Raw genomic sequence first — 13,752 nt, forward strand, 5'->3', positions numbered from 1 at the left:
ACTTTTATGATCACAACCAAGTTTATTTTCTCAAAAACCTGCTCTTCCACTTACTTTCCTTTAAGTCCACTTACTTGCCTGGGTCAAAATCTTCAGAATCATTCTTGACTCATTTTTGTCCTCCTGTTCTCATAGGCAATCAGTTCCAAGTTCTATCAGAAGAGTTCTTAAAGTTACTTAGAGATTTTGCCTCAGTTAAGAGTTCTTAAAGTTACTGCCTTCGCCACCACCCAAGATCAGGCTCTTCACATTGCTGCCTTTGCTTACCATGTGTCCTTACCTTGTTTTTTTTTTTTTTTTCTTCTGTAATCATTCCCTATTCTGTAAGTTCATAAGCTAGTCATAAGCCAAACTGAGTCAGTTATCTCCAGTGCCCATGCTGGCTCCTGTGGTCAGATAGCAGAGTGAAGTCTAGCTGTACATGGCATCTGGAATGCACAGAAAAGAGCTACTGTCACAACTGCCTTTGGGGTGTCACAGCCTTTGTTACAGTGTTTGCTCCACTTCCTGTCTGTCTAGCCACAGGATATTTCCACTTTTCTCCAAACTGCATATCTGCCCTTAGCCTAAGAACCTTTTGCCTACCCCCTATCCAGTCCCCACTCAAACAAGAAAGGGTATGCAAAGTGGGTGCCCTTTCATTTTTCAGTTGGCTTGTTTTAGAAGTGAAGCCACTTTGCAGAATTGAATTTAAAAAAAGCTTTTTAAGATTAAATTTTAACTGAGGTAATACTGAGGTACTCCCATCAGACATTACCACCCTAGTGCACCCACCACCACTCATTCATAGATTTTTGAAGACTTCATATGAGTGATAAAGAATATAACATGTCTCATTGATAATTCTTTTTTTATATTTGTAACTGAAAATACTTTGACTATATTGAGTTAATAAAATATAATAATGAAAAAAGTACCCCTTCCTGAAAGATTTTACATCTGATGGGACCTCCGTATACATGGGATGGTGCCGAAAGGTAAAGGGGAGCCTCCTTAGCATGGTGTCCAAGGAAGACTCTTTTGAGCAGCCCCCTGACTCCTTTTCCAGCTTGACCAGTTGCACTGCGAAATGGGCCTTAGATTACCACATGGTGACAGTAGCATTTTCTTAGGCATGAATCTTTTTGGCTATAATGGTCCATGAGCATTATAGTCAAAAAGATGGCAGTTCTGAATGTCCCTGTTAACAGAGCAATATCCAGTGTCTCACTGCACTTCAGACAGGAGGCCTGAACTAGGCTTGGATACCACTGAGGATATCTGCCTCATGTATCTCTAAACCTTGATCCTGCTTCTAGTAACTTCTTTCCACATCTCCCAAGGCAGACTTCCCACTTCCAGATTGCCAGGATCCATGCAAGGACTGGGGTGCTCTTTCCTCTTTCAACTCTGACTGGCCCTTGGGACTGAACCATAATTCCCCCACCCCATCCATATGGAATCAAAAGTACCTGGACTTCCTGTCCCCAACTGTTCTATTATCAGGGTTACTTTCTTACAAAAATCTTTGCTGAGTGAGATCACACCACATTTCCTAAATTTGGAACATGTGAAAATTATTTAAATATTTTTAAAAGGTCAAAAAGTTTAGGTTGCTATAAAAATATTCCATGAAGTACTTTTAACTTCCCACCAAGCTAAATTTTACACCATTTGAAAATTGAAAACTTAATATTCACCTCTTGATGGACTTCCTTTATTAATTCCACTCTTTCAATGCTGTTGCTGTTATTTAAATCAGTTTGCTTATGTATTTGCCACTTTGCCTATGTACTTGTCACATGAAGGCTTTTTAAAAATTTTTCCAAGTATGTAGGCTTTGCCTTCCCCCTCCACTGAAAATACCTCAAGTGCAAGAACAGTGTCCTTCTTTTTTTTTTAAGTTTTTTTTTAAGATTTATTTATTTATTTATTTTAAAGATGCATGTATTATTTATTTATTTGTTTGTTTGTTTGTTTGTTTGTTTGTTTATACATGCATTGGGTACAGTCAGAAGAGCGGGAGGGTGAGAGAATTCACCAGAGCCAGAGCAGGGAGCAGAGCAGGCAGAAGGACCAAAGTACACTGCTGAGGGGAGCAGCGGGCGGCAGGAGAGGTCTGCGCGCCATGTGGGACCCTCCTCCGGTGGCCGGGGAGCAGCCAGGGATCGAACCAGTGCTGCAGAGGCCGCGGGCAGCTTCGCAACCCAGCACTCAACCGCTGCACCACCAGGGAGGCCCAAGATTTATTTATTTGTACAAGCACTGGGTACAGTTAGAAGCGCAGGAGGATGAGAGGATTCAGCAGGGCCAGAGCGGGGAACAGAACAGGCAGATTGATGAAATACACAGCTGAGGGGAGCAGCGGGCACTGCAGGGCACCCTCACCAGTGGCCAGGGATCGAACCTGCGCTGCAGAGGCTGTGGGCAGCTTTGTATTCCAGCACTCAAACGTCGCGCTACCAGGGGAGGCCCTAACAGTGTCCTTCTTGTTCTTTTTGAGTCAAAAATGATTTAAATTAGAAAAGTGCAAAAGGACTGCTTAACCAGATTTGGCCAGAATTAATGAGATTTAAAGGTCTTGTAAGTAAACATCTTTTCAAAAGACACACTTAGCTTTTATTTATGGATGATCTAGCACCAATAATCTTTTAAGAACTACGTTAGAATAATAACAACTGAAATATATTCTTGTCTTAAAGCAGAATTATTAGCTCAGCTACATGTATAGGAAAAATATCGTGTCTATAATTTGTTGTATAATTTATTCAGGGACAATGATGCTAATTTTTTTGATACCCAATTTTAAATTCATCTTATTTTCATTAGAGCAAAAGTTGATACATATTTGCAGTATCTATTTCATAGTTAACATTGGAAAATGTAGCATAACCTCAGCAATCAAGGAGTGGACTTTAATTATACTATAATTTAAGACTAATTTGCAATGAATACATAATATGCAGTATTTAGGTAATCTGAGTATTTATGTATGTTGCTATGCTACAATTGCAGCTACATCATTACCACAGGCTTATTGTATATTTATTTTAACATACTTTTTTCTCAGCCTGGAAGAAGTTTGGGATAACACTGGTATTTGTTTCCTAGCCAGGAGGCACCAATCTAACCTATTGGAAAGTTCCCCTCTTAACTAAATATACAGCTGTTTAACAGTATAGCTTTGGGCTAGGCATGTCGGTAGTTTTAAACATATCATAGAAATTTAGGGACTTTTGGCTTTGTTTCAACCCCTTGTAGCAGAAATTTTACCTTTGTTATGAGTTTATAGTACTTCTGCCCAACTTATGGAATAAGTACATCTTAGTCAAGCCAAGTTTCCCATTAAATTTCATTATAAGATGTGGCGTTCTTTTCCCAGGAAAAATAAAGATATGTAAAATTAAATTGAAAGATTTTGGAGAGAAAAAGACTAAGATAATGACTGTTTCTGGAACATGCTGTAATTACATTAGTTGATGAGCATATGTGATCAGAACTTACAATTTAGTCTGTTTTTAGCAGGGCCCTTTATTTTTGTAGGGGGGAGTGGGAGGAAAAGAGAGGGAAAGGAAGAGGAGTAAGAAAGTCATTTGATTTATCACCAGAAAAGTTCAATCCAAAGTTACTGTTGTACATTGAATAAACATGAGAACAGGTCAAGCTTTACTGGATCAACATATTCATATTTTCAACTCAGATCGCTATCCTTTAAGTTACCCCAATATAGAGCATTTTTAGACTAAATGACCCTCTCTATACCACTAACTATTGACCTCTTCCACCAGAAATTCAGAATTATTCTGATGCTTGTGTAGCCATGCATCTAATAACTGTAAACATTGTCATTTAACAAGGAAAGAAAATAGTCTGAATGAGAAGTCCTAATGGTTTTAGAAATGCTAACCCTACTTTTTCAGTTCAAAAATTTCAAAATTACTTACATTTTGTCTGCTCAGAACAACTGAAGTTCAGTATTCTGGTGGCTTGCGTATGTAGAAAAAGTTTCTTGAAGGAGATTTTTCAGTTTAACTTTGCATGGTAATGTTACTATGTAGATATTCCTTGAATAATGAGTTAATGGGTATTCTGAAAACTCAACAGCCTATTTTATTCTTCCTAAACCCCTTACCTTCCCAACTCAGTCAGCAGAACTTTTTTTATTTGTTTGCCAACAGATAGGAAGAGGGGGAACAATTTTATTCAGATAATAAGAGAATGACAGAATTTCTTTGTTTGTTTGTTTTTTTGTTTGTTTGTTTGTTTTGTGGGACCCTCGCCAGCGGCCAGGGAACAAACCAGCACTGCAGAGGCTGCGGGCAGCCTCGCAGCCCAGTGCTCAACCACTGCGCCACCAGGGGAGGACCAAGAATGACAGAATTTATTATGGTGTTTACAAGTGGATGCTCCTAGAATGGAGACAATCTTTCCCCCAGTATAGTCCACTCAAAAAAAAACTTTATTAATAAATTTTTCATCATGGTGAATTCATGTTTCTAGAGGAGTGTTAGTAATGAAGTCAGACATATACAAATGGGTTAAGGTTAGCTGCCTCTGAAACAGGAAATAAGGCAAACCTCTATGATTGAAAGAAGACCAACACATAGTGTGCAGATAAATTAGATACTTAGATGTATAAGCTATAGAAAGGGAAGATATGCACATTCATGGCTTAAAAAGGGGAGAAATCATGAAGTCCTAGAAAAGCAAGATTGCCATTGTAATGCCGTCTCATCAAGGTGCAATAGGAACGGGCATGATACGAATAAACACTGGGATGTTATTTTATCAGAAGACAAGTGTTTTAACAGAAGTATGTTGGCTTATATGGAGCTTAGGGAATCTTAAGTCCAATGATGTAGCAGTGTTTCTTTACCCAGTCCAGGAAAGAAAATGAAAGAATCTGAGAGATATATAGAGAATGTTGGGAATAGTTATGTGATCAAAGTCATGTGTTGTTACTTTGGACAAGATCCAGGAATACCCAGATATTACTTCCCTCTCCCTGTCAGAGGTCCTTGGAGGAATGAAGTCAGAAGACAGATCCAAATCATCTTCATTATTTGACTCTTAAATATTTTTTTTTAAGATTTCTTTATTTATTTATACAAGCACTGGGTACACTCAGAAGCGCGGGAGGGTGAGAGAACTCACCAGAGTCAGAGCGGGGAACAGAACAGGCAGACTGAGGAAATACACTGCTGAGGGGAGCAGCGGGCGCAGCAGGAGAGGTCTGTCGCGCCATGTGGGACCCTCTCCAGGGGCCAGGGATTGAACAGGCACTGCAGAGGCTGCAGGCAGCTTCGCAGCCCAGAGCTCAACCACTGCAACACCAGGGGACGCCCTCTTAAATATTTCTTAGAACACTGGTGAGTGAAGCTAGATCAAGAGGAGAAAGTCAAGGCAAAAGCAGCCACAGGCCAGAGCAAGCCAGATTACTAGGCCAGATTACTGTCCATTCTACTAAAAAATCCTAACTCAAGTAGATTTTATTACTCCTATGTTCACCAAAAGAACACACAGAGCAGATCCACTAGCACCAAGGCACAATGGCACGGGAGGAAAGTATCCACCTCAGAACTTGATGCTACCTTTCCTTGTCTGGTCAGAGCAGTGGTCATCCCACTGGAAGAGAAATATTTGGGCCTATGGGTCTGGCAGAATTGAGTAACGGCCTGGAAGAATTTTCCTTCAGATCAAACAGATTCCTTTCTTATTAGACATTTCATTTTTTGAGAAATTTGTTATAATAAATGAATGTCATAAATAGCAAATTTAAGAATTTTACTTGCTGGAAATATTAGAAATACCATTGTAAAATAATACATCACTTTCTGGTTTAAATGCTGGGCTCAGTAAAGTTACTTAGTATATGTCAGTTTCTGAGAAAGACAATATGAAGTAATAGGAAGGACAAAAGCTTGGAATCATGCCTACCTGAGTTGAAATGCCCAGTAGATCAATTATTACCCTGGACATGTTATTGGAATTCTTGATGAGCTTATGTTTTCTACACTTCCTACTTTAAAAGATTTTGTTAGGATTAAATATCATTTATGAAGTGTGTAATAGATAGCTTTACAAATAATACATACTCAAATATTAGATAATTACGAACTTTGTTTTTGTTGTCTTTCCCCTGAGCATCTGACCAACAGACTCTAGGAACCAACAAAACCAACCCTTTATGATTAGATCTGAGTTATGATGACCAGGAAGGGAGTAACTTTTATGGACTTACCTTCATCCATTATCTAGCTTTTCCTCAGAGACACCTCTGTCTATTCTCCATTGTTTCACACCCTCAGGCAGAATGTACCCACGCTGAGCCACACTCAAGAACCATCAGGGATAATATGAGCTCATTTTTTAAAATAACAGTGACTTTCTCTTAATTAAGTATTGCTCTCAGGGTTCCAGAATCTCAACCTCCATCTTAGAGAACATTAACCCACACTTACTTTGTGTCAGTGTCTCCATTTAGAGTTTTATACTTATTACCTTATCTAATCTCTGTAAGAACTTTTGGTCAGGATGCTATTATTGTTTCTACCTCATTAATAGGAAAACTATCAAATATACTTGGGATGATACTGATAGCAATTTTCAAGTATTATTTTACCTCCTACATAAATATTATGAATAAATAACATACAAAGTCACATTTACTAAATGATGAAAAGACTGAATGAATACATTAAAACACAATTCTCTACACCCAATTTTCAATATGGGATGAATATAAAATTAGGTCACTATCATCCTTGATTGTCGGTAGTGCCTGTCAACTTCAGGGTTGTGGTGGTACAATGTTATCTTTCCCCAAACTTCATGATCAAGTGTACTGGAACCAATAAGTATACATCAGGCTTCACCAATTTGCTCATGATCACTACTAGCAATCAGGGATTTGCTCAGCAAATGATCAAAAATGCTCAGCAAATTTGCTCAGCAAATCCCTAGACTCTGAAAAGCACCACGGTGAACAGGAACAAGGCAGGAAAAAATGTTTCCACTCACTATTACCAATTTTACCAAAGATCTAAGCAGTTCAGTCAGAAAACCACCTGCATCTCTCTTCCTGAAAGAGCTATTTCTGGGGGCAGCCAAAATTATCCCTTCATTCTCTACCTTGACTCCACTCTTCAATAGCACCTTTTTCCTGAATTAATTCCAAGTGATACAATATCTAGCAGCAGCTAACTATCATCTATGGTGCAGACTTTGAATAGAACTGCTTGACAAAGAGGTCTAATATTTCTTGATGATGTATACCTATCAGTGAAAAAAGGGTATTAAAGTATAACTACCATACACGCATTGCCATTTGTATGTCTGGAAGCTAAGATTTTAAATGCTCTATATTTTCATAATCTCATTGTTTTTATTAGTTAACACATAATGTACATTTGGAATGATATTTGTTGTGCATAGCTCACTATCTCCCAGTAACATTTTTGATCATTGACTACATTTGGACTGATAGTTTTCATAACTGATTAGATCATCTTTGTTTTTGCCTCCTAATGTGATTTATGAAATCTTTTCTTTGAACTGTGTGTAGGAAAAGTGTCATTTACTAGAAGTGCTCTCTTCAGTCTTTGTCTTCTATTCTGGAATATAAATTCTTGCCACTTGTCCATTTTGTAAGGATTCATTTAGTGACAACTATATGATATAAGCCAGGAAAAATTACACGCCCTGTACAAGGGCAAATGTAACAGTGAGGGGACTAGGTGGCACCCATGCATTTCTCCAAGGATCCTCTTCTGCTGGACTGTGTGTGTGATTTGACCACTTTACATTATATTATATATGGAAATGACAAATTTGGTAGCAATGATTCCACTGCCTTTGAAAATTCATCCCCAGTCCAATTTTTTTTTTGCCTCATCATATAGCTATAGCCATCACTAAAACTATATTTTAGTTAACCCAAGCAGAGCTGAGCTTTTTTTCACACTGTTAAATTTTTACTTACTGGTCCTTCCTCCTAAATTGTCATAAATTCTCTTTTCTAATTGCTTCCTCTTTCCATCACAACTTCAAATGTCTTCTTTGTCTTCCTCCCCAGATCCTATGAAAAGTTATCTACTTTCATCTATGTATACCCAAAGTGCTTCATTCAGATTCATTTAAAAATGTCTATCAGATTCTTTTACAATTATGTTCTCACATTTCTATGGAAGTAAAGGCACTCTGAGTCCACTTATTCCTCTATTTCTGACTCCAAACACAGAGGAGACACACAATAAATGTTTGTTGAATGATTTAATCCATAGTGAGTGACACAGCTGGCTAATAAAATTAAAATGTCCTTTGTTCACATAATTGTCTATAGTTAATCATTTTGTTTTTCTGATCCATTTGTTCTTTAAACTTAAGAGAAATGCATTTCATTTTATTTATTTAATGGTACATCATTTCTTTAGATTTGGCCAATCACTGGACTCTGACAAGATGGTTTTATCTTCTTTTTAAAATATTGAGTCTATTATCCAAGAAATATGCTGCTTCTTCCAGCTGCATCATAAGAATCATTTATTACTGAAGACACAATTGCTTCATCCAAGTTATAAATAACAGTTCTGGACAGGGATTTTACATGACATTTATCTTATCCTCTCTAGAATTATAGCTATTTCTTTGCTTCTTTTGTTAACTGGGCAGTGAACATCCCAAAGATACTATCGTGGCTCAGTTACGTTATTGTCTGAGAATAATCAACACTGTGAAATGTGCTAATATCCATGATGGTGGTAGCAGGAAGTTGATTCTGTAACCATGTACTCTATGATCAGATTATACCTCTCCGCTGGGGGATAAACTGGCCCCTGTTTCTCATACATTTCAAGACATAACAAGATATGTTGTATGTATGTGTATATAACATATATATTACAAGGACATATTACATATGTGCATGTCCATATACATCCAGATATGGATATATGTATATAACATTTTTCGTGTACAAAATGTGGATAATATTAATAACTGTATCAGAGAATTATTTTGAGAATAAAATGGACAATGTATGTGGAATGTTTAGTGCTGTACTTACATAGTAAATGCTTCAAAATTTTAAGAGATTATTATTAATACAGGTGTTCACTGAGTAAAACTCAGTGAAATACCAGTCATAAAATCTGTTAATTTGTTCATCAGTGTATTGGTTTGCAAAAACACTTTAACAACAGTACGAGTGGCTTAAACAATAGAAATTTATGTTCTCTAAATCCTGGAGGTTAGATGTCTGAGATTAAGTTTTTGGAATGGATGGTTTCATCTGGAGGCTTCTCTCCTTGGCATATAGATAACATCTTCTCCCTGCCTGGACACCAGTTATATTATGGTTCATCCTAATTAACTTATTAAACTGAATTACCTCTTTAAAGAACCTGTCTTGATATACAGTCATGCTCTTAGATCCTGGGGGTTAGAACTTAAGCATATGAATTGAGGGTTTACAATTTAGTCTCTAACAATTAGCAATAGACATCACACACATTATAAGTAATGTTTGTAATATCTAAGTAGCTTTAGCAGAAAGTATAACCATTAACAACTATTGACTTGCTCTTATTTTAAGAGTATTATATATTCCCACCTTCTGCAATTTGACTGGCAGTGCGTCCAGTGGGAGAAGTGAACATTGATGCTTTTCTGCCCTGGGCTCCACCGTATTATCTGACTGGGTCAGTGTTAGGCAGACATATGTAGCACACCCTATGCCCTAACAGAAGTTTTAAAAGCTGGCGATTGTTGTCACTACTCTATTATCCTTTCCCTCTATCACAAGAAAGGTATGTCTTAAATAAGGGTTGTTAATTCAGCCTAATGCTAAGGACAAGACTAATAGAGAGGAACTGCCCAAATGATGTGCTCATCAAAGTGTAAACTGAGTGACAAGTAAGTGCTTTTGCTTAAGTCACTGGGATTTGATATATCAAATATATATTTGATATATCATTTACCATCATGCACAGATGGTACCTAACATGATAACCAAAACTATCAACAATGCAATAACCAACCCAATATACCATCAATAAGATAATTCTAATAAACCTACACTGCAAAAAGAGAGAGAGAGAGAGAGAGAGAGAGAGAGAGAGAGAGAGAGAGAGAGAGAGAGAGAAGCAGAATATGAACAGTTTCATGAAGGATCCAAGACCCGTTGGACATAATGCTTTTCCCATTTGGTATAAGAACATGCCCACCTCCTTCATAATTATACTTTCTCTCTTGAATATAAGAGGGATTGTACCACTGAAGCTTTTGCAGCCTTCCCTCTCCCTGTTCTACAGAGAGATCCTCCCTTGGCAAGCACTAGGACTAAACCAGTACAAGATGATTCAAACTGTTCTCAATTTCACCAAAATGCCTGCTAAGTTACAATGCATGTCAACAACCATCGTTCATTCAAATTCCTGCCATTTCTCAGCTCCTAAGTGAAAGTGATTATTGAGTTATAGTCTAAGAAGTGAGCAGGTTTTGGGCTGCTAGAAAAGGAGAAGCACTGTTAAGGCAGATGGCATAGTTTAAACAAAGGCACAAAGTATATTCTGGGAATAAGAACAATTGAGGGAGGGTGCTTTTAGCCAAGAGGGTGGACTACAAATGGTTCTGAAAATACAGCAGAGGGCCATCCTTGGCAGCTAGCACTGGTGATTTTCAGTTAGAGGACTCCAGAAAACACATAACAAAACTTTAAAGGTTACAGAGCACAAATGTTTAATTTCCTATCTGACTTTTAAAAATATTTCTCACTGGGGAGTCATTGAAAATGCAGGCTTTTTAAGCAGATAGCCTGACTCCACACCACAGCTCTGCCATGGATATGCCCAACTGAACATGAGCATCTATATTTACCTATTTAAGCTTCAGATCCTTAGGATCTATATGACAAATTGTGACAATAATCATGTTTTCCTTATACAATGAGGTTCATTGAATATAATGATACAACTCTTGGCAAATCCTGAGTCAAAGTAAAAATGACAGAAATAGTACTTGTTGTTCAAATTCTTCCTATTACAACTGTTTAGAAATGAGCCTCTATACTCTTTGATGGCTTTTACCACTTATCCTCTGGCATCATAAATACTGCCTATCTCTTTTAAGCTGTGTGTAAGACCCAGCTATAGAGAATGTCCCATATGTAACAATAGCAACTGATGTGGTTTGAGTGGAGAGGTCCCCTCAGCCACACCTCTCAGTTGTGTCTCAGTTCAAGCAGCTTGAAACTAGCCATAGACCTCACTTAGGTTGTTCCCATACCAGATACAATGTCAGTGCCTGGAAGAAGAAAGTTTCTAGCAACTGCTCTTCTGGAAGCTACCTGGAAAATCAATCCTCTTAGCCACTATCAAGACTTCAGGGCAACTTATACTGAAAACTGTGATTCCACACTAAAAAGTAACTTCCTCTATATGAAAATGTTATTTTTCCCTTTTTCTTACTGAATCACTGCCTTCATTATTTTGGGGTTTATGAACTGAAATTTCTGTCTTTCTTGAATTAAACCCTGTGGTTAGGTAGAGGTTCTTTTGTACTTAGGCTGATTGGTAGTTTTGAAGGAAGGAGGGGAAAAGAAGGAAAAGAAAATGATCAGGATAAAACCACAAGTTGACTTTTTTTCTGTTTAAATATTTTCTAGTTTCATTTCAGATAAAACAGTATGTGATAGATGAATCTGTAAGCCAGTATTACTGCGCTATGAGAACTTTGAGGGGCTGTTGTCATGGCAGTAGGATGTGGCATGATCCAGAATCATTTTTCCCTTTCCCCACAAAAAATAAAACAGATGATCACAAGTCTTGAATGGGCAATAATTATTGATATTTATTTCTCAAGGAGTCATATTTTCCCCAATGTTTAAACAGAAAAACACTGCTTCTGTTATTATCAAATCATGTTTAAAAAATATACTGATCTAATTTATAATATAATGTATCATCCTGAATATAACAACTGTTTTTCATTATTGATGGGTTAACTATTCCCTTTTAATAACACATTCCTATTGGCTGATACTAATTGTTCTAGCTAGCTAATATTTTATTTTATTTTATTTTTTTAAGATTTATTTTTATTTATTTATACAAGCACTGGGTACAGTCAGAAGCGCGGGAGGGTGAGAGAATTCACCAGAGCGGGGAGCAGAGCAGGCAGAAGGACTGAAGTACACTGCTGAGGGGAGCAGCGGGCGGCAGGAGAGGTCTGAGCACCATGTGGGACCCTCACCCGGCAGCCGGGGATCGAACCGGCGCTGCAGAGCTTCGCAGCCCAGCGCTCAACCGCTGCGCCACCGGGGAGGACCTAGCTAATATTTTAAATACAAGAATTATTCACTAACTCCATGTATTTTTTTCTCTACGTATCTTCTTTCTCCTTTTTCCATCTTCATTTCTCTCCCTCTCACATTAATTTGTTTATTCAATCATTCACTCAGTCTACATTAATCGAAACTTAAAGAACTTCACAGTACTGAATGGGTAGACTTGGGAATAACCATAATTGAGAAAGATACAGCAGTTTCTCATCAATCATGAAGGTCAAATTTCTCAATATATTCAAGGTACAACAACTTAAAGTTAAGAAATCTAAGCACTGAAAGGCATAACCAAGTGGATAGCTGAAGCAACATCTAAGTCTATGAAAACCCACAAATTATTTACAAAGGCCAAAATAAATGCACTACTTTTCCTGTTTTCATACTCTAAGTTCATGACTCCCTCTAACTAGTTTCCACTGAGTTTCCAGAGATACAGAGTGGCTTAAATGTTGGTATAAAGGGTTAAAAAAATAATATATATATCATCTTAATTACTGGTGGACTTTGTGTTGCTTTTCAAGCAGAGAAATTCATATATCTTCCTGCACAATTTTTAGGGTGCAGGATGGCAGTGAAGTATTGACACCTGGGCATTTTATTGTTCATCACTGAGCCCAGAAATGTGAGACTTTTCTGCAGAAAGAATCCTGGAATCTGTGATAAGCATGCCCTGCTCCTGGGCATGCTGGACATTTGCCCCACAATGCTCCTTCTTGTGCTGCTTAGAGGGAGATATGAGCAACTCGAATATGCTTCTGATAAGACTGTGAATGTTCAGACTCTAGCATATCTTGTAAAAAAATAAAAAGGCAAAACACCAGCAGCATTGAGTAAAAGAAAGCTAACACTTAGAGGTTTATGTTTGCATCCCTGTGGATGTATAACTCCTGTATTAACAACAACAAAATCTGTTAATGTTCCATTAAAATTAATTATCATCTTAGTTGTCAGCTCTTATGGAAACTGCCATTGTGTAGTAAAATACCACTTGGGATAGCAGCTGAGTCACTGAAAGCATTAGTTAGGAAAGAAAACAAAATAAACAGGTTAACTTCTCTCAATTAAAAAAAGGAAAAGAATAGGTGAATTAGGAAGAGGAGAAAAGAGAGGAGAGAGGGTTGTTGGAAACGACAGCTAAGGCTCATGTGACAACATCCTGGAGATTAAATGCTTTCATGTTCAATATTTGGAAACATTCTCTGCTGTCTGTACACTCCTAATACTTGCCCAAAACTGCAGAAAAGACCTTGAATAATTTATCTGTGGAAATAATGGAAAAGGATTGAATAAACACCTTAGTGAGTGCCAAGGTACAGACTATAAGGAATAGCAAGCAAGGAGCAGAGAATGACTTACCAGTATCTGGAAGCCATGGCTAAGGGGACTATGAGAATATAAAGCCCTTCAAGAATTCATAGTACACCGGTACTTAA

This window comes from Talpa occidentalis, unplaced genomic scaffold (assembly GCF_014898055.3).
Source record: "Talpa occidentalis isolate TD23 unplaced genomic scaffold, MPIMG_talOcc4v2.1, whole genome shotgun sequence".
NCBI classification, from domain to species: domain Eukaryota; kingdom Metazoa; phylum Chordata; class Mammalia; order Eulipotyphla; family Talpidae; genus Talpa; species Talpa occidentalis.